This window comes from Suncus etruscus, chromosome 4 (assembly GCF_024139225.1).
Source record: "Suncus etruscus isolate mSunEtr1 chromosome 4, mSunEtr1.pri.cur, whole genome shotgun sequence".
Classification (NCBI taxonomy): domain Eukaryota; kingdom Metazoa; phylum Chordata; class Mammalia; order Eulipotyphla; family Soricidae; genus Suncus; species Suncus etruscus.
The window spans coordinates 168,223,730-168,243,504 of record NC_064851.1 but is presented as its reverse complement, the minus strand read 5'-3'; the positions used below and the strand labels follow the sequence as shown (position 1 = coordinate 168,243,504).

Here is a 19,775-nt window from a genome sequence, read left to right as displayed (position 1 = left end):
AATCAGGGACACAGTAAAGGTGGCTGGTGGAACAAATAACCATCTGGTAAGCAGAGTGTTGTTCCTCTTGCTGCACTGACAGGGAAGAGCAAGTGCCAGTCAGCAAGTCTGGGTGAGGCTGAGCTCTCAGTGATAGATCTGACAGTCATAATAGAATTTCTCCCCGGCTGATGTGGAAATGCATGAAAATGGGGGCGGGGGGCAGCTGGAAACCCCATGTGAATCTAGTTCTTTCAGAAATCAGGACATCTTCATTTTCTTCTACTGTATCATGTATTGATTCCATGAAAATGAAGCAATCCAAAAGATACCCAGAGTATCTCCATGCATTTGGGATCAGTAATTAAGGTAAATCAGAAAATCTCTCTGCTTTCAATTACATTTCCTAATTTTGACTAAGGGTCTGTTGAAGAATCAAGGTTTAAGTAGGGATATACTTGTTGTCTATCATATCATCTTACACAAACCATGTCCCAAGTGATTAAAGGCACCCGACTTTAGCTCCCTTGAGGTTGAGTAAGAATGTAGAACTCAAGAAGCAAAAAATAGATTCTCCAGATTTGGGTGTGTGTGTTAGTTTTTCTTCGGTCACACCCAGTGGGGTACTCAGGAACTATAAGTGCAAGAATCAAACCAGGATTTCTATATGTAAAGAATATATGTAAAGCCCATTGAGCCATCTCTCCAGCTTCTGGCTACTTGCATATTTATTAAAATGGACTTCAATACTTTATATTTCCCATATTTCAGTCAGTAATATGTCTCATTTTCTAAAAAGTATTTGACTTAGTCATATGAAGCATTACTCTTCTCTTTTCATACCATATTTGGCCTTTACTTCAATTTTTATTTAAATTACATTGAATTATGATGTTTTAGGTATTCATAATTACAAAGCAATTACACATGCACTATATTAGATTCACTATGAGCTCAGTATTATCTTTTATAAATGGAATGCTTTCTCTTGATTTTCCTTCCCCTTTCCCTGTACCCTCTGGTAATCAGTAATTGATCTTACCGTTGTATAGTTTGTTTTTGCTATATTTTATTTATTCATTTATTTGGTTCATCTGTGCATTTTATTATGATCATTTTTGTGATATTATTTAAATAACTAACCAAAAGCAAGACATTTAATAACATACAAATCAGAAGAGGCAGAACTACACCTGTGTACTGGCTGTGATAAAAATGTTCCTCTTTCAGAGAAAGTTGAAAGAACATGTTTTATTCAGTGATTCAGCTTACTTAAAGGCAATTTTTTAATAAAAATAAAGCTGTATCAAAGAACCATGATTTACAATTATTGATCATTTCGTTTTAGGCATATCATATTTCAACACCAATCCCATAGTCAGTGCCAACTCTCACCACCAGTGTTCTCAGATTCCATTATCTCCCAACCCCATGTTTGCCCTTGACAGACATATTACTAAGCTGTAGCATACAGCTTATGTTTCCACTGTGGTTGAGTCTGTGTAATTATATATATGTAATTATATGTGTATTATATATATAATTATATGTGTAATTACCCCACTCTTCCACATCACATGTATAACTGAAGACCAATCTCTGTCCTTCCATTCTTCTCTTTCTCATCATCCTTGATTTCTTGTCTTTTCTTCCCCTCCCTAAGCTCTGGGGTCAAGGACAATCTAGGCCTCCCCTTTGCTACTTTACATTCCTTATCCAGTTATTTTATGTACCACAGATAATATCATCCTGCATTTTTTTTTCTTTTCTTTTGGACTATTTCAAGCAACATGAAATCTTTCAATTCTAACCAGGTTGCAGCATTTTGCATGATTTCATTGTTCCTTGCAGCTGAAAAATATTCCATTGTATATGTGTGTGTGTGTATACATCTATAGCACATCTTTAGATCCAATCAACTGTCCTTGAATGTCTAGATTGCCTCCATATCTTAGCTATTGTGCTCAGTACTGCAACGAAATAGTGGTGTGCATATGTCCATTTTGAATGTATGTTTTTAAGTACTTAAAGACCTTTTAAAAGAGTTGCTGCTGGGATCAGAGAGAGAGGACAGTAGATAATGCCTTGAATATGGTTGAGCCCGGTTCAGGTTCATTACCCCATTTGGTCCCCAGGACCTCCAAAAGTGATCCCAAGGTACAGAGCAAGGAGTAAGCCTTGATCCATCAACTAAGTATAACTCTACCCAATGTGTTGCTGTTATAATGATGATGAGCAAGAGCCACCATGCACTTATAATTTATTGGACTTGGTTTTTAAGTTCTCTCTACATTTACTCTATCATCTATCTATCTATCTATCTATCTATCTATCTATCTATCTATCCATCCATCTATCTACCTACCTACCTACCTATCATCTATCTATCTATTGTTTTTTCGGCCACACCCGGTGATGCTCAGGAGCTATTCCTGGCTGTGCACTCAGAAATCACTCCTGGCTTGGAGGACCATATGGGACGCTGAGGTCAAACCACAGTTAGTCCTAGGTCAGCTGCATGCAAGACAAATTCCCTACAACTGTGCCACTGCTTCAACTCTGTACATTTACTATATATTTCGTGTGTATGTATTTATGATATTTATATTAGTATATATCAGTGTACATATGACATAGATAACATAATGTGTGTGAATGCCTATGTCATTTAATCTTTATAATAACTATCAATGTTTGGTAAAAAAGAGAGGAAATGAATTTCTGTTTTACTGGTGATGAAACAGAAGTACAGAAAATTTATGAAATCTGTTCAATATCAGTCAGCAGAGTTATATTGCACAAAAATTTATGTTCTTCAAAGCAAATGGAGGTGAATTACACTAAATCTTTTACACATGTCTTAGGCATAAACTTTGTATCTTATTCTTTCCTAAGAACAACCTTCTAATGGAAATAATTTAATATGTTCTTCATACTACATGTTTCTTTTAGAACAAGGCTCTGTAAATATGCTCTGGAAAATATAAGCTATACATTTTTCAGAATATTTTGATAATACAGCCTATATTCTCACTACTCAACTTTTGTAATATGTAGACAGTAAGTATATTTAATTGAAATTACTTGTGAAATGACCTAAGATTGCTTACTCCTATCTTAAAGTTTCTGAATCCAAATAGAGCTTACTGAAAAAATGTAGACTGTAAATGTAGAGGTGGGGTGTACTGACGTTGTACATTAGTACTATAAATATTAATGCTAACAACTGGAGCTATATATAGTCCAGCAGATAGAGCATTTGCATTATATAGATCTGACTCTGGTTCTATCCTAGGCACCTCATATGGTCCTCCAAGCCCACTAGGAGTGATCCCTGAGTGTAGAGCCAGGAGTAAGCCCTGAACTTGGCCAGGTGTAACCCCAAAATACAAAATGTAGATTATAAAGAAAAGTAAAATAAGGAAACAATTTAACCCCTAGTACTCAGATATAATCAGTAAAATATTTCTAATGTATTTTCCTCTGGTGTGTGTGTGTGTGTGTGTGAAAGAAATAGAGACAGAGGAAAAAGCGAAAGAGACCAATAGAGACAGAAACATAATGAATGACATTGAATGAATCAATGAATATTGGAATTATATATGCTTCATTATAATTATAAATAATTAATAATGATTGGTGTTGTTGATTTTGGGTGCCAAAGTTAATATTTTGAGCATTTTCTATATAATCTTACAGTTCAGCTTTATTTTTTGCAATTTTTCAGTGCTTTCCAACATTTTCCTCTAAGTATGAATATAAATTGTTTTTATAAAAAACAAGGAATGCCTTTGAATTGTTGTATTCTTTTCCCACCTCTATTCTATCTATACTTTACCTCAAATTGTCACACATTTTTATTGTTAGATACATCCCAGAAAATTTAAGTGGAGTAACGTTTAGAAAAAAATTATAAAGATATAGACATTAAACTTGAACTTGATTCCATTCTTCTATCCTTCCCCAAAGTTTCAGGTACTTTCACCAATTCTGAGAAGGAAAATAGGGGCAGGGTAGTTTTCAATTCACAACCTCTGCCATTAAGTACGTGGTGAGTAACTTGCTCCCTGGGATTTAATTGCTAAACTACATTAAATAAAATGACTTTCATGACTCCAGGGCATCATTTGTAGATAAGTATATGGAACATGATGACCTAGACATGTTCATTTCTTTCAAACTGGCAAGTAGGTAACTTCAAGGAATGATTGGCCCAACATGACAACGAGTAGGGTTATTTTAATGAGCTAACTCTCACAGGGTTCTAACTTGAGATTTTTGAAAGCTACATTCACTCTTTGGGCTAATACTATGTGTATCTGAATGCTGTTGGAATCCAGGCAAATAAGAGTACTACATTGATTTAAGATTCCAGATATCTCTACTCTTCACCCAAAGAGGGATCATAATTTAATGCAAGTAGAAAGTACAACTCTTTTAAAAGTGGCAGTAAGGGGGCGCTATTTTTAGTTTCTTTTTAAAATTTATGTGCTATCTGCAATCCACAATCTGGAAATTGTAGTTGGCAGTCAACTTAAAATCTCATGGCATATTTTCTCTCTGTACCTTATGTATTAAAGTGAGGATACTATTCTTTTGTACCGTTTTTAATTTAAATTTTTTTCATGAACTTCCTTGCCTTAGAATACAAAAACATTCTTCCTAAAGGGCATATGCACACCTATGTTTCTTGCAACACTCTGTACTAGTCAAAAACTGGGAATTCAAGTATCCAAGAAGGGATGAGTGGATAAAGAAGTTGTGCTATATTTACACAATGGCATACTTGTCAGCTGTGAGGAAAAATGAAATATTGCAGTTTTCTATAACTTGGATGGAATTGGAGGAAGCTGTGCTAAGTGAAATGAGTCAGAAAGAAAAAGACAGTATGGGGCTGGGCGGTGGCGCAAGAGGTAAGGTGCCTGCCTTGCCTGCGCTAGCCTTGGACGGACCGCGGTTCGATCCCCCGGTGTCCCATATGGCCCCCCAAGCCAGGAGCAACTTCTGAGCGCATAGCCAGGAGTAACCCCTGAACGTCAACGGGTGTGGCCCAAAAAACCAAAAAAAAAGAAAAAGAAAAAGACAGTATGATCTCACTCATATTTGGAGTATGAAGAAACAAAGCAAGGGAATAGAAAATCCTCAGAGAAAACAAACTCTGAGATATCATCAATAGAATGCTAAGGAAGGCTGATTGGAAAAGCATAGGGGAAGAAATGGTCTTTGGGAAAATGATGGAGGGATTTTAGCACTCTATTGGTGGAAATGGTATAGCAGTATTGCAAGTATATTCTAAAAATAAATTAGCTTTTAAATTTAAAAATTTAAATGTATAAGGAACAATTTATTTCTAGTATAACTATAAAAATAATACAAATTTCATAATATATTTAAAATTATACATATTTATAATCTAAATGTTTCATAGATAAAATTGAAATGCTGCATCCAGGATGGTGACTTATAGGTGCAAATCCTTTGCATGTTGGAGACCCAGGTTCAGTTCTCAGCATCACAAGGTGTGTCTTTTATGTTTGTTTGTTTGTTTGTTTTCTGAGTCACACCCAGTGGTGCTCTGAGGTTACTCCTGGGTCTGCGCTCAGAAATTGCTCCTAGGTTGGGGGAGCACATGGGATGCCAGGGATCAAACCTGCGTCCGTCCTGGTTAAGACGCTTGCAAGGCAAATGCCCTACCACTGTGCTACCTTTCTGGCCTCACATGTTTGTCTTAAACATTTTCTTAAATTTAAGTCTTTGTAGTTTAAAAGGTGTGTGTGTGAATGGTGGGTTGATGGATAAATAACAGATAGATAGACATTTGGTAAAGATTTCTGGTATTTAGTAGGACAGCCCATTACTACCTCTGATGATTGTGAGTGTTAAAGCAGTTACTAGAACATTAAATCCTACCTCTCATTCAGTTCTTTATCTAAAAGTTAAAGGCATTGGGAGTGAGTGAGAGAATATTGATGAGAGCAGCACAGACTCATGGAATTATGTCTTTAGGAGTAGATCGTTTGCTTGTTTAATAAGAGTTGATAGAAGAACTGCCTGAAATCCTGAGCTCGTGGAAGAGTCTGGAATAATTCCTGCCTCAGATTCTCTTGTAGTAACTGATGATTTATAGTTCTATAGGATTATCCTGGATGAAATTAAATGCTGCTTTTGGAATCAGAACACTTGGGTCACTATGGAACTTTATGAGACACCAGGGGAATATTGTTAGTGGAGTTCCATTTGTGAACAAAATATGCTCCCTTTTGGGTTGATTATCTGACCCCTGTTGTATTGTCACAAATAAAATTTAGTATGGTCTCCCAAAGACCTGAAATTTCTGCATGCAATGGTAATACACAAAACTGCAAAAGCTCTGTGATTGTCCTATTGTGCTACTGCTGCCAGCATGCTTACTCTGTTCTGTAGCATCCTCAGTACAATTTAAGATGGAAACTTTCCAATCAGAATTTTTCCTATAAGTCTTTGAAACTGATATCTGAGCTCATTATGTTGGCAGGATTTTTCTGTTTTTCCTGTTACCTGATTAGCAGGTTGCCTTTGAGAGTCCCAGGATACTGGCCTAGATTTAGACATTGACACATGGTGAAAAGGCAAATGACTTTTTCCCTGTTTTTATTTTGCCCTTTTATGAAAATTTATTTGTTCAATATTTATTTGCTTATACCGTTATTGCTGGAATCTCTCTCAGCTGCTCTTTAAATCAACCTAAGGACCATATTCTGGGTCTCTGCGCCAGTCGCCAGTCACTTTCCACTTCCTTGTGCTTGTGTGTTTCCTCTTCATGATGTCTACATAGTCCACTTCAAGATCACATCTTCCTGTAAAGTTTTTTCCTAAATACCTATAGTCTTTTAATCCTACTATTTCTATTGACTGTAAATCATTTTTGTTCTTTTTGTTTGGGGTCACATCTAGCACTCAGGGGTTACTTCTGACTCTGCTCTCAGGATTCACTCCTTGCAGGCTCAGGGGACCATAGGGGATGCAGGATCAAACCCAGTTTGGCTGTGTTCAAGGCAAGTGCCTTATCCATTGTACTATCACTCTAGCCCCTGTAAATCTTATTCCAACTTGATGAATATGAAAACTGAGGTCCAAATTTAGAGAACTAGAAAATGGCAGAAAGAGGCAAGAAAGATGCAGTGCTGAAAACTTTCCCCTTAACCAGAAAGAAACTCTTCAAAGCAATCATCTGGTTTGCTTCTTTATCATAAGAGGACAGGTAGTGCCATGCTTGACACAGGTGTATAGTGGACAGTTTCCCACTTGAGTCTGAGAATAAATGCATAATGTTTTAGTAGTTAGGGAAGCAGCCACTTACATATTCTCTACTTAAAAATTGAGAACTGTGACTCAATTAGCATGTTGAAGCCAGGTTCTCTGACCCTTATTGAAGTCTAAAAAGAAAAGAATGATGTCAAAAAAGATAAAAAATAATTTGTTATCACTGTAAAACTATACCACATTAAAGAACCTGAATTATTAGGGCTCCTGGGTATTCCTCAAGTAGTTGGACATATGCCTCCATGTGCAGGGCCCTGAATTTGATTTTTAGCACCAGATGCCCCTAATCTAGGTGGCCTTTATGATTCTAGCACTGTTGGATAAGCTAAAAAAAAAAAAGAGCATGAAATTATTTATACTTTCAGCAGCTCACTTTTTTATGTATTTATTTTATTTATTCTGCAAGTACTAGTTAAGCAAATAATTATCATCTCTTATTAATTTCAGTACAATAATATCAGTATGAAAATATATGAAATACTACTAACATTATTTGGTGGTCAAGTAAGAAAAAACATTTAAAGTACCCATGTTCATACTAATAGAAAGGTATGCATAGTAAGATTCGTTCTATGTGTAAACATAAAAAATTCAATGAAAAGATGACTTCCAAAATATTAATGCTTCTCATCTCAAGCGATTGAAACTTTAATAATTTTCCTAATTACTTTATTTTCCATAACAAATTTTAAATAAATACTCACACTATTTACATAATAGTAACAACTAGGTAGTCATTGTGGTAACAATTAATTAATGAAGGGTCTACTATATGTAAATATCTGATTTCTGAATATCACTCAGTAAATATTCACCTAACTTACATTTTATGTTGAAGATAATTTAGTTGTTGACTTAATATTGAAAATCAAATTAAATCCTTGAAAAAGTAGTACTGTTGCACATTAGTAAACATCAGATTTTATAACAAGAATCTTTAACACGAATCAAATTTTTGATCCAGTAAGTCTGGGCACAAGGGCGCTGGCAATGTGCTTAGCCTGAAGTTTCGGGGCCCCTTTAGTCCTGTGTTTTGGCTTAGATCGAGTAAGATGATATCTCTGACCTCTGCCTTAGAAAAAAACTAAGGTGTGGATGAGTCAGTGAAAATCAATTGCAATGATAGAAAGTCATTGCAGGAGAAAAGAGTAAGGGCCAAAAGCCTGTAGGTGAGGAGGGCCCAGTATTCCTGTATGTGAAGGATTTCATAGTCTATGTGCTGACACGAGTTAGCTTTAATTATCCCAGAGGAATTTCAGGCATGTTTTACCAAAGTCAGTCCTAAAATGTTTAATAAGCGGCTTAGTGACAGCCAGACTTGCTAGAGAGGGTCTGCACATGGTCAAGTGCGGAGTATTGTGCTGTGACCTTGGGTGACAGAGAAAGACATGTCTTATCAGAGAAAGCAGGGAATAACACACATATCCCAGCACCCCCACTGAAACAATCTTGTGTCTGGAAGGGAGCATGTGTTTTAGAAGTTGTAGTTTCTTTCTCTGTCATTACTGGCCGCTCAGATACTTTGTACCCTCTGCCTTTGGTTTTCTGAAAGTAAGCTTGGTAAGATGACACAGATACAGAGTCTATTCAAATAATCAGCCTTTTAGCATCATAGCTCATGTCTTTCTAAATATAGGCCCTAGGGTAAAATTTTTATTTAGGATCTTTAATTTTACCTGCTTCAACTAGTTAATGTAGAAAATAATTTAAGAACATAGGGGCCAGATAGATAGTACAGTGGTAGGCATTTGCCTTGCACATGGGCCAAACCTGGTTTAATCCCTGGCATTCTATATGGTCCCCCAAGCCTGCCAGGAGTAACCCCTGAGCACCACCAATCTGGCGCAAACAGAAATAAGAATGGAAAGTTTACAGGAATGGAATAACAAGAGAGTTAACAGGAAAATTGTTATAATGGTGCCACAAAACTATTTTAATTTGTCAGATAATTGGAGAGGAAACCATAGTGCAAAACAAATGTAAAGACATCAAAGAAATAGTTTCCTTCATTTTCATATCAGCCTTGCACACAGCTGGCCTACCATTCCTTGAGCCTGCCAGGAGTAATTTCTGAGTGCAGATCCAGGTGTGACCACTGAGCACTGCTGGTTTGGCCCCTCCCAAAAGATATAAAATAGTCAATACTATTTTGTTCATCTCTCCAACTTTAATCTTAGCCCAAAGACATCTTTGGCAAAATCAACTGAACCATTTATTTAGCTACCGAGTGAGTGTGTGTCTGCCTGCTTCATGGCTTTCACAGGAGTAACGACTGGGTGTTCCACAGCTATTTCCTGATGACATTCACTCATCTGGGGAATTGGTTAAGCTATAGGGAAGTAAGGTCATTGAAAATGAGTCTCCTAACTATCAAAATGACTGAGAAAAGAGTTCATTGAATGTCTTTGGGACAGCTTGATAATGATTAGTTTTAAACAATTTTAAAGTCCTCCTGCTTGCCTTTTAAATTAGTCTGTCAGTAAACAAACGAGTTAATGTTTGTAGTCATATTTCAACAAAAAATGTGTTACAGAAAAGGTTATGCATTTTACATTGGTGAATGGCTCTTTATTTGTCAAAAGCTTTGATCCACATGCAGCACAAATTTGGGAATGCTTTCTTTTTTCACACTTCTTCATGAGAAATTAAGAGTCAGTGATGTCATTCAGCTAGCCCATAATCACATAGCTGAGTTGCCATAGGAACAAGGAGACATCCAGAGATTCTGATTCCTAGACCATAACTCTTCCCATGATAATAATATACTACATGAATCAACTTTCACTGAATTCCCAACCAGATAAAATCTTTTTAGCCTTGGTACAAAAAGGCTTCTTCTTGCTCACTCACTGAAAGATGTTTTGCCTTAAGTCTTTAAGTAGAGCAACATTCCATAGCCAGTCTTTTGGTTACTGAACTTAGTTGCAGGATGTCTCCTTCCTATTATCATTTACTGTTAGTTATGCAAGTGAAAGTGCCTGAAACTATCTGTATTTTTTTTTTTTTTGAATTTGAGACCACAGTCATGGCATCCAGAGCTTACTTATGGCTCAATATATAGAGGTCACTCCTAAAAGGCCTGGGTGACCATATGAGGTATCAGGGATTGAACCCAGGTTGACCAGCAAAACAAGCATCCTATTTACTGTGCTATTTCTTTGGGCCCCTTGTGAATGGAGGTGCAAGTCCCAAATAATGAGATTATCTTAAAAACATTAAGAGGCCAATAAACTTGGTTCTATTTCATAATTGCATATTGTACGCAAGTATTTAAATTAACAAGTATTTTTTGATTGAAAATAGGAATGAAAATCTGTGAATTGATACTCATTACCATTTTTGTCCCTGGACATGTAATATAAGGGAAGAGAAGTTAATTTTTTTGAGTGGTTTGTACATGCCATGGAATTTTTTTAACTTCTGTTTAATTATGTAAGCACTTCATTCTTCATTAATAAAAATGAGCTCATTACTTAAATTCTCTAATTGTGAATATTCACATGTAAAATTGAGACAATAATAGCAACTACTTTCTGTTCTTGTAAGAACGGAGACTGTCATAGATCAAACATTCAAGAAATGATGTTTGCTTTTCTTTACTCTTTCAGAATCAAAAGTGTTCTGAAAGTATTATCTGTGCTATTATAAATTCTTCTTTCCAAATCCTCAGTTTGGGATTACTTTGAAAATACTTAATTATTTAAGAATGTAGACTCATGGAGACACATGTGTTGTATCACTCCTTTATCTCATTCTAGTTCTAAGATCCTTGGGTAAATTACTTGAGCTCTCTCAGGCCAAGTCCCTCTGATACAGAGGCAGATAACAATGCTTAGTTGCTAATGTTACATAGGATAGTGATTTGGGGTGTGTGTGTGGGAGGGGAGAGATGACAGTCCCATGTATATAGTTTGTAGTAAGTACCAAATGATGGTAGTTTATATTTTAATTATTTTTATGTCCTAAAGCATAATTACTGTCAAAATATAGTTGTTATGCTACAAAACGGGAAAAATAAGCTGAGACTGTTCTTAACCTTGGTTCCAGTATTGATTAGTTTTGGCTTGCAATTGAGTTCTTTTAAATATAATCTCATATAACAATAAGTGGAAACCTGTGAGTTTAGCCAACTGCTACCCTTTTCTGAATATGAAAGAAAACATTAAGAAATTAAATTTTATTACCTGCTCTATGCCATAGTAGGAATAGTTTTCAAAGGATAGATCTTTGAAACAATTAGTAGCAATAGATTATATGTCCCTTTAAGTATTAATGATATGGTAAAGTTTCTTATCAAGACTTACTTTGGAAGGGGCTTGTCAGGCCACACCTGGCAGTGATCAGGGCTTACTCCTGACTTTATACTCAGAGATCATTCCTGGTTATCTCAGGGGACTATATGGAGTACTGGGATGGAACTCAGGTCAGCCATGTGCAGGTCAAACACCCTACCTGATGTACTACTGCTCCAGCCCATTAATTTGTTTTAAAGAAAAAAAAATCTTTTTCTTTACTTTAGTATTGCTTCTAGAATTTCTTTGGTCAAAGATTTCCCTAGGGAATCAACTTAGATCTCTCAACCCTTCTAGAGAACAGGATCCCTTTATTTCTAAAAAGATAACTTCTTTTGTCTCTGAATAGTTCTGATTTCTTCACAGTAGATCTATGTATGAGAGCTATGTGCCAAATACTTTTTACCATAGCTCCTAGCTTATGTCAGAACTTCTCTCCAATAAAGCTCTCTGAACCATCCAGACTTTTCAAGACACTCAAAATGTTCCCGTGGCAGTTAATTTTAAACTTTAACATGTATTTGAATCATCAGTAACATTTGGTAAATCCATATTCCTCCCAAAGATACTAATTTGATCAACCATTGTGGGGCTGGAAGGTTTGCCTGCTGTTTCCTAAACAATGCCCCTATTTCTGGTTTAGAGGTGTACTTGAAGAACACCTGTCCACCCAAGTTCCAGGGCAGCTTGCTCCCACTTCAGTTGAGGAATCTAGAGAAAGGTTGTAGAGAGTGTCGATTGTGTTGCCTTGTTGGCTTTTATTTTAATAGGAACAACCCCAGGCACAGAGATACTTGGGGTATGTGGGAAGTTACAACAGTTGAAGCATTATTACCTCCTGGAGTCTGGATCTGAACCCTGTTTGTCACAGGAACCAAAGGAGTGTTCAAGACAGAAACTAGTGGCACAATAATGAAGCATGAATTATCCAGATGAGCTCACCTATGGAAACAAAGGTATTAGTATTATTATTTATACATACTAGACTTGGTAATTAGCCATATGGAAATTTTGGAGTCCTTATAATTACTTAAATCCTGCTATTGGATACCCAAATAAATTTATATTTTAAGAATAAACTATAGAGAAGTTTCCTTTGATTTTAAGAACTAAGATCATATTTTGATGAATTTTTTAGTACGTAGTGGTGGGGGAAAAGGCTGGTTATAACATGACTCAGAGAAAGATCAGGATGCATATAAAGATACCTCACTTCTAGAAAATAGAGAGATAGGTAGCATAAGTTCATGACATAGATAAAAATGCTCTAACAAAGAAAAAGGCAACAGATGTAGTTCAGTAGTACAGCATTTGTATGTATAAGCGTTTTGTTTTATCCCTAACACTGTCTCCCAAAATTAAAATAAAAGTGACTAAAGGAGGCAAAGAGATAATATGGATTTCTTTTTGAACCGAGGATGGGTGTGGTATAACAATATTATATTCCTAACATTAATGCTAGCACTATTTTAAACCATGATGCCTGAAAAAAATGTAAGGTAGTCAAAAGTAACCATATACAAACAGTCTAACTCTGTAATTTAAAATTTGAAACAAATGCAGAAATATGTAGGGAAAATGTAGGAAAAATAGTAACTTGCCAATTGAGTTAATCTTTGGCAACAACTCTTTCGTGGAATCCCTAGTGGTTATACCTACTATGAACAAGTAGACCAGATAGTCTGAAGACTTCTGCTAAATGCTTTTATTCTGCTTGAAAACTGCATAGGACTCTTTTACTTTACAACTTCCACTGTTAGCTGTTTTTGGGGGTTATGGAAAGTGAAAGAATGATTATATTTTCTTTGAGTTGGAGTCTGTACTAGATGTATAATTAAGGACTCAAGGAGAGAGCAATGGGTAGGAAATTCAGAAAGGAAAGGTTGCTTTTAAGAAAAGAAATGGGGAAAGAAAAATCCCAAATGATACCATTTAAAAGAGTCTGGAATTTAAAAGAAGAAACAAAGAGCAGGTGGTGGATATGTGTATGTTTGTGTGTTGTGTCAATTCTCCAGTAGACGGTAGCTAAAGATGTGCCAGTCCGACAGTAGTGTCCTAATGAAGCCATGTAATCTAACTCATTCATATAAGTTTCACCCTGGCTATATTTCTTAAAGTGATCTATATAAGATGATAAGAGTTCAAATTTGTATTTAAACAATATCCTGGTCTGTGTGTGACATAAAGTGGCATTCAATTTTCTGACTACAATTTCACATTTTGTTGTCTGATCTAGTTTAATTAATAAAGAGGTTTAACTGTTGTGATTTCAATGTATCTTCCTTTCTTTTTTTTTTTCATGTAACAATCTCTTTTATTTTTTTTTAATGCATATTTTTTTTATTTAAACACCTTGATTACATACATGATTGTGTTTGGGTTTCAGTCATAAAAGGAACACCACCCATCACCAGTGCAACATTCCCATCACCCAAGTCCCAAATCTCCCTCCTCCCCACCCAACCCCTGCCTGTACCCTAAACAGGCTCTACATTTCCCTCGTACATTCTCAATATTAGGACAGTTCAAAATGTAGTTATTTCTCTAACTAAACTCATCACTCTTTGTGGTGAGCTTCCTGAGGTGAGCTGGAACTTCCAGCTCTTTTCTCTTTTGTGTCTGAAAATTATTATTACAAGGGTGTCTTTCATTTTTCTTAAAACCCATAGATGAGTGAGACCATTCTGCGTTTTTCTCTCTCTCTCTGACTTATTTCACTCAGTATAATAGATTCCATGTACATCCATGTATAGGAAAATTTCATGACTTCATCTCTCCTGACAGCTGCATAATATTCCATTGTGTATATGTACCACAGTTTCTTTAGCCATTCGTCTGTTGAAGGGCATCTTGGTTGTTTCCAGAGTCTTGCTATGGTAAATAGAGCTGCAATGAATATAGGTGTAAGGAAGGGGTTTTTGTATTGTATTTTTGTGTTCCTAGGGTATATTCCTAGGAGTGGTATAGCTGGATCGTATGGGAGCTCGATTTCCAGTTTTTGGAGGAATATCCATATCGCTTTCCATAAAGGTTGAACTAGACAGCATTCCCACCAGCAGTGGATAAGAGTTCCTTTCTCTCCACATCCCCGCCAACACTGTTTATTCTCATTCTTTGTGATGTGTGCCATTCTCTGGGGTGTGAGGTGGTATCTCATCGTTGTTTTGATTTGCATCTCCCTGATGATTAGTGATGTGGAACATTTTTTCATGTGTCTTTTGGCCATGTGTATTTCTTCTTTGTTAAAGTGTCTGTTCATTTCTTCTCCCCATTTTTTGATGGGGTTAGATGTTTTTTTCTTGTAGAGTTCTGTCAGTGCCTTGTATATTTTGGAGATTAGCCCCTTATCTGATGGGTATTGGGTGAATAGTTTCTCCCATTCAGTGGGTGGCTCTTGTATCCTGGGCACTATTTCCTTTGAGGTGCAGAAGCTTCTCAGCTTAATATATTCCCATCTGTTAATCTCTGCTTTCACTTGCTTGGAGAGTGCAGTTTCCTCCTTGAAGATGCCTGTAATGTCCTGGAGTGTTTTGCCTATGTGCTGTTCTATATATCTTATGGTTTTGGGGCTGATATCGAGGTATTTAATCCATTTGGATTTTACCTTTGTACATGATGTTAGCTGGGGGTCTAAGTTTAATTTTTTGCAAGTGGCTATCCAATTGAGCCAACACCACTTGTTGAAGAGGCTTTCCCTGCTCCATTTAGGATTTCCTGCTCCTTTATCAAAAATTAGATGGTTGTATCTCTGGGGAACATTTTCTGAGTATTCAAGCCTATTCCACTGATCTGAGGACCTATCCTTATTCCAATACCATGCTGTTTTGATAACTGTTGCTTTGTAGTACAGTTTAAATTTGGGAAAAGTAATTCCTCCCATATTCTTTTTCCCAATGATTGCTTTAGCTATTCGAGGGTGTTTATTGTTCCAAATGAATTTCAAAAGTGTCTGATCCACTTCTTTGAAGAATGTCATGGGTATCTTTAGACGGATGGCATTAAATCTGTATAATGACTTGGGGAGTATTGACATTTTGATGATGTTAATCCTGCCAATCCATGAGCAGGGTATGCGTTTCCATTTCCGTGTGTCCTCTCTTATTTCTTGGAGCAGAGTTTTATAGTTTTCTTTGTATAGGTCCTTCACATATTTAGTCAAGTTGATTCCAAGATATTTGAGTTTGTGTGGCACTATTGTGAATGGGGTTGTTTTCTAATGTCCATTTCATCCTTATTACTATTGGTATATAGAAAGGCCATTGATTTTTGTGTGTTAATTTTGTAGCCTGCCACCTTGCTATATGAGTCTATTGTTTCTAGAAGCTTTTTGATAGAGTCTTTAGGGTTTTCTAAGTAGAGTATCATGTCATCTGCAAACAGTGAGAGCTTGACTTCTTCCTTTCCTATCTGGATTCCCTTGATATCCTTTTCTTGCCTAATCGCTATAGCAAGTACTTCCAGTGCTATGTTGAATAGGAGTGGTGAGAGAGGACAGCCTTGTCTTGTGCCAGAATTTAGAGGGAAGGCTTTCAGTTTTTCTCCATTGAGGATAATATTTGCCACTGGCTTGTGGTAGATGGCCTTCACTATATTGAGGAAGGTTCCCTCCATTCCCATCTTGCTTAGAGTTTTGATCAAGAATGGGTGTTGGACCTTATCAAATGCTTTCTCCCCATCTATTGATATGATCATGTGGTTTTTATTTTTCTTGTTATTGATGTTGTGTATTATGTTGATAGATTTACGGATGTTAAACCAGCCTTGCATTCCTGGGATGAAACCTACTTGATCGTAGTGGATGATCTTCTTAACGAGGCATTGAATCCTATTTGCTAGGATTTTGTTGAGGATCTTTGCATCTGCATTCATCAGTGATATTGGTCTGTAATTTTCTTTTTTGGTAGCGTCTCTGTCTGGTTTAGGTATCAAGGTGATGTTGGCTTCATAAAAGCTATTTGGGAGTGTTTCTGTTTGTTCAATTTCATGAAAGAGTCTTGCCAAGATTGGCAGTAGTTCCTCTTGGAAAGTTTGATAGAATTCATTAGTGAATCCATCTGGACCTGGGCTTTTGTTTTTCGGCAGACATTTGATTACTGTTTTAATTTCATCAATGGTGATGGGGGTGTTTAGATATGCTACATCCTCTTCCTTCAACCGTGGAAGATTATAAGAGTCCAAGAATTTATCCATTTCTTCCAGGTTCTCATTTTTAGTGGCGTAGAGTTTTTCAAAGTAGTTTCTGATTACCCTTTGAATCTCTGTCATATCAGTTGTGATCTCTCCTTTTTCATTCCTGATACGAGTTATCAAGTTTCTCTCTCTCTCTTTCTTTGTTAGGTTTGCCAGTGGTCTATCAATCTTGTTTATTTTTTCAAAGAACCAACTTCTGCTTTCGTTGATCTTTCGGATTGTTTTTTGAGTTTCCACTTCGTTGATTTCTGCTCTCAGCTTTGTTATTTCCTTCTGTCTTCCTATTCTTGGGTCCTTTTGTTGAGCATTTTCTAGTTCTATTAGCTGTGTCATTAAGCTACTCAGGTAAGCTCCTTCTTCCTTCCTGATGTGTGCTTGCAAAGCTATAAATTTTCCTCTCAGTACTGCTTTTGCTGTGTCCCATAAGTTCTGAGAGTTTGTGTCTTTATTGTCATTTGTTTCCAGGAACCTTTTTATTTCCTCCTTGATTTCATCTCGGACCCACTGGTTATTGAGCATGAGGCTGTTTAACTTCCAGGTGTTAAAGTGTTTCTTCTGAGTCCCTTTGGAGTTCACAATTAATTTCAGAGCCTTGTGGTCAGCGAAGGTAGTCTGCAAAATTTCTATCCTCTTGATCTTATGGAGGTATGTTTTATGTGCCAGCATGTAGTCTATCCTGGAGAATGTCCTATGTACATTGGAGAAGAATGTGTATCCAGGTTTCTGGGGATGGAGTGTCCTATATATATCCACTAGGCCTCTTTCTTCCATTTCTCTCCTCAGGTCTAGTATATTCTTGTTGGGTTTCAGTCTGGTTGACCTGTCCAGTGTTGACAAAGCCGGGTTACGGTCCCCCACAATTATTGTGTTGTTGTTGATATTATTTTTCAGATTTGTCAACAGTTGTATTAAATATTTTGCTGGCCCCTCATTCGGTGCATATATGTTTAGGAGAGTGAATTCTTCCTGCTCTACGTACCCCTTGATTAATATAAAATGTCCGTCTTTGTCCCTTACAACCTTCCTGAGTATAAAGTTTGCATTATCTGATATTAGTATGGCCACTCCATACTTTTTTATGGGTGTTGTTTGCTTGGATAATTTTTCTCCAGCCTTTTATTTTGAGTCTATGTTTGTTCTGACTATTCAGGTGCGTTTCTTGTAGGCAGCAGAAGGTTGGATTGAGTTTTTTGATCCATTTAGCCACTCTGTGTCTCTTAACTGGTGCATTTAGTCCATTGACGTTGAGAGAAAGAATTGTCCTGGGATTTAACGCCATCTTTATTTCAAAATTTGGTGTGTCTTTTGGGTAGTCTTGTCTTAGATTAGGTCTTTCAGTTTTTCTCTTAAGACTGGTTTTGTGTCTGTGAAGTTTCTGAGCTGTTTTTTGTCTGTGAAACCATGTATTCTTCCATCAAACCGGAAAGTGAGTTTTGCTGGGTATAGTATTCTGGGTGAAGCATTCATTTCATTCAGTCTTGTCACAATATCCCACCACTGCTTTCTGGCATTGAGTGTTTCTGGTGACAGGTCTGCTGTAAATCTCAGGGAAGCTTGCTTGAACATGATTTCCCCTTTTGATCTTGCTGTTTTCAGAATTCTGTCTCTATCTGTGGGATTTGTCATTGTGACTAGGATGTGTCTTGGGGTGGTTTTTCTGGGGTCTCTTTTGGTTGGTACTCTTCGGGCATGCAGGATTTGATCACATATATTCTTTAGCTCTGGAAGTTTCTCTTTAATGATGTTCTTGACCATTGATTCTTCCTGGAAATTTTCTTCCTGGGTCTCTGGGACTCCAATGATTCTTAAGTTGTTTCTGTTGATCTTATCATAGACTTCTATTTTCGTCTGTTCCCATTCTTTGAGTAATTTTTCCATTGTCTGCTCATTTGCTTTAAGTTTTTTGTCCAATCTCTCCTGCTGTATGGAATTGTTATGTATCTCATCTTCCACAGCACCAAGTCTATTCTCAGCTTCTGATACCCTGTCCCAGAGCTTATCCATTTTGTCATTCGCTTCGTTTACTGACTTTTTCAGTCCTGTTAGTTGACATGTTATTTCAGTTTGGAGTTTTGTCATTTCTGCCTTCATATTTTCTTGGTTCTTATTAGTGTTCTGTTCAACTCGATCCATGGTTTCTTGGAGTCTGTTGAGCACTTTCCATATTGCTAGTCTAAAGTCCTTATCTGAGAGGTTGATTAGTTGTTCAGTCATTATCTGGTCCTCAGAATTGTCATCTTCATTCTCTATGTCTGATGCTGGCCTGCGTTGTTTCCCCATTGTCACACTTGTATTGTGGGTTTTTCTACGTGTTGTGGTGGTATTCATTGTCTATATGATGTAGGCAGCACACTCCTCTGGCTCCTCCCTTTCTGGATGGGCTGACTTGCCTCTAAGGGAGGGGAGTCCTCCGTGGATGAAGCCTCACACTGGGTCAAATCTTAGGCCCGAGCATGCAACAGAGGAGACAGTCCAGAGAGAAATGTTTGCTTCTGTGATATAGCGCCGTTCTTATTGTGATTTTTCCTTCTTGTTGCAATGGAGTTCTTTCCTTAGAAAGAGTGCACGGCCGCGTTGCGAAGCGGAGCGGCCGTGCTCCTCTGAGCCTCTTTTTGCCCCACTCGCAAGAGTTTCACGCAAGAGGACAGTAGACAGACATAGGCAGGTCACACTCACAGTCTTTCACAGTTGAGCCCCACTGGGCCGGTGTACTTTCGCGGATTTTCCCCGCCTGGTGTCACACAGAGGGAGCCGGCTTTTGCCCAGATAGCATTGTTATCTCTTCCCGAATGTAGTTTCTTTGGGGTTCACTTCCCAGGGCTCTGAGGAGAGCTTCCAGAGTTCAGGAAAGACAGAGAAGGGTAGGACAGGGCTCCCTTCCGGTGCTCAGTTCCTCAGAAGAAGCACAGCCCGGTGGAGATTCTGCAGGTAGAGCAGTCAGCACTCTGCCTGGAAACCCCCACCTGCAGCCATTTCTCACTCACTCTGTATCTTCCTTTCATTTCTACTAGC

General features: G+C 37.3%; 1 protein-coding gene across 2 annotated transcripts in view; it reads left to right on the top strand.

Annotated features, from left to right (window-relative positions):
• PPP2R2B (protein phosphatase 2 regulatory subunit Bbeta) overlaps positions 1 to 19,775 on the top strand; it is a 603,721-nt gene that overhangs the window by 227,038 nt on the left and 356,908 nt on the right. The window lies entirely within an intron of this gene.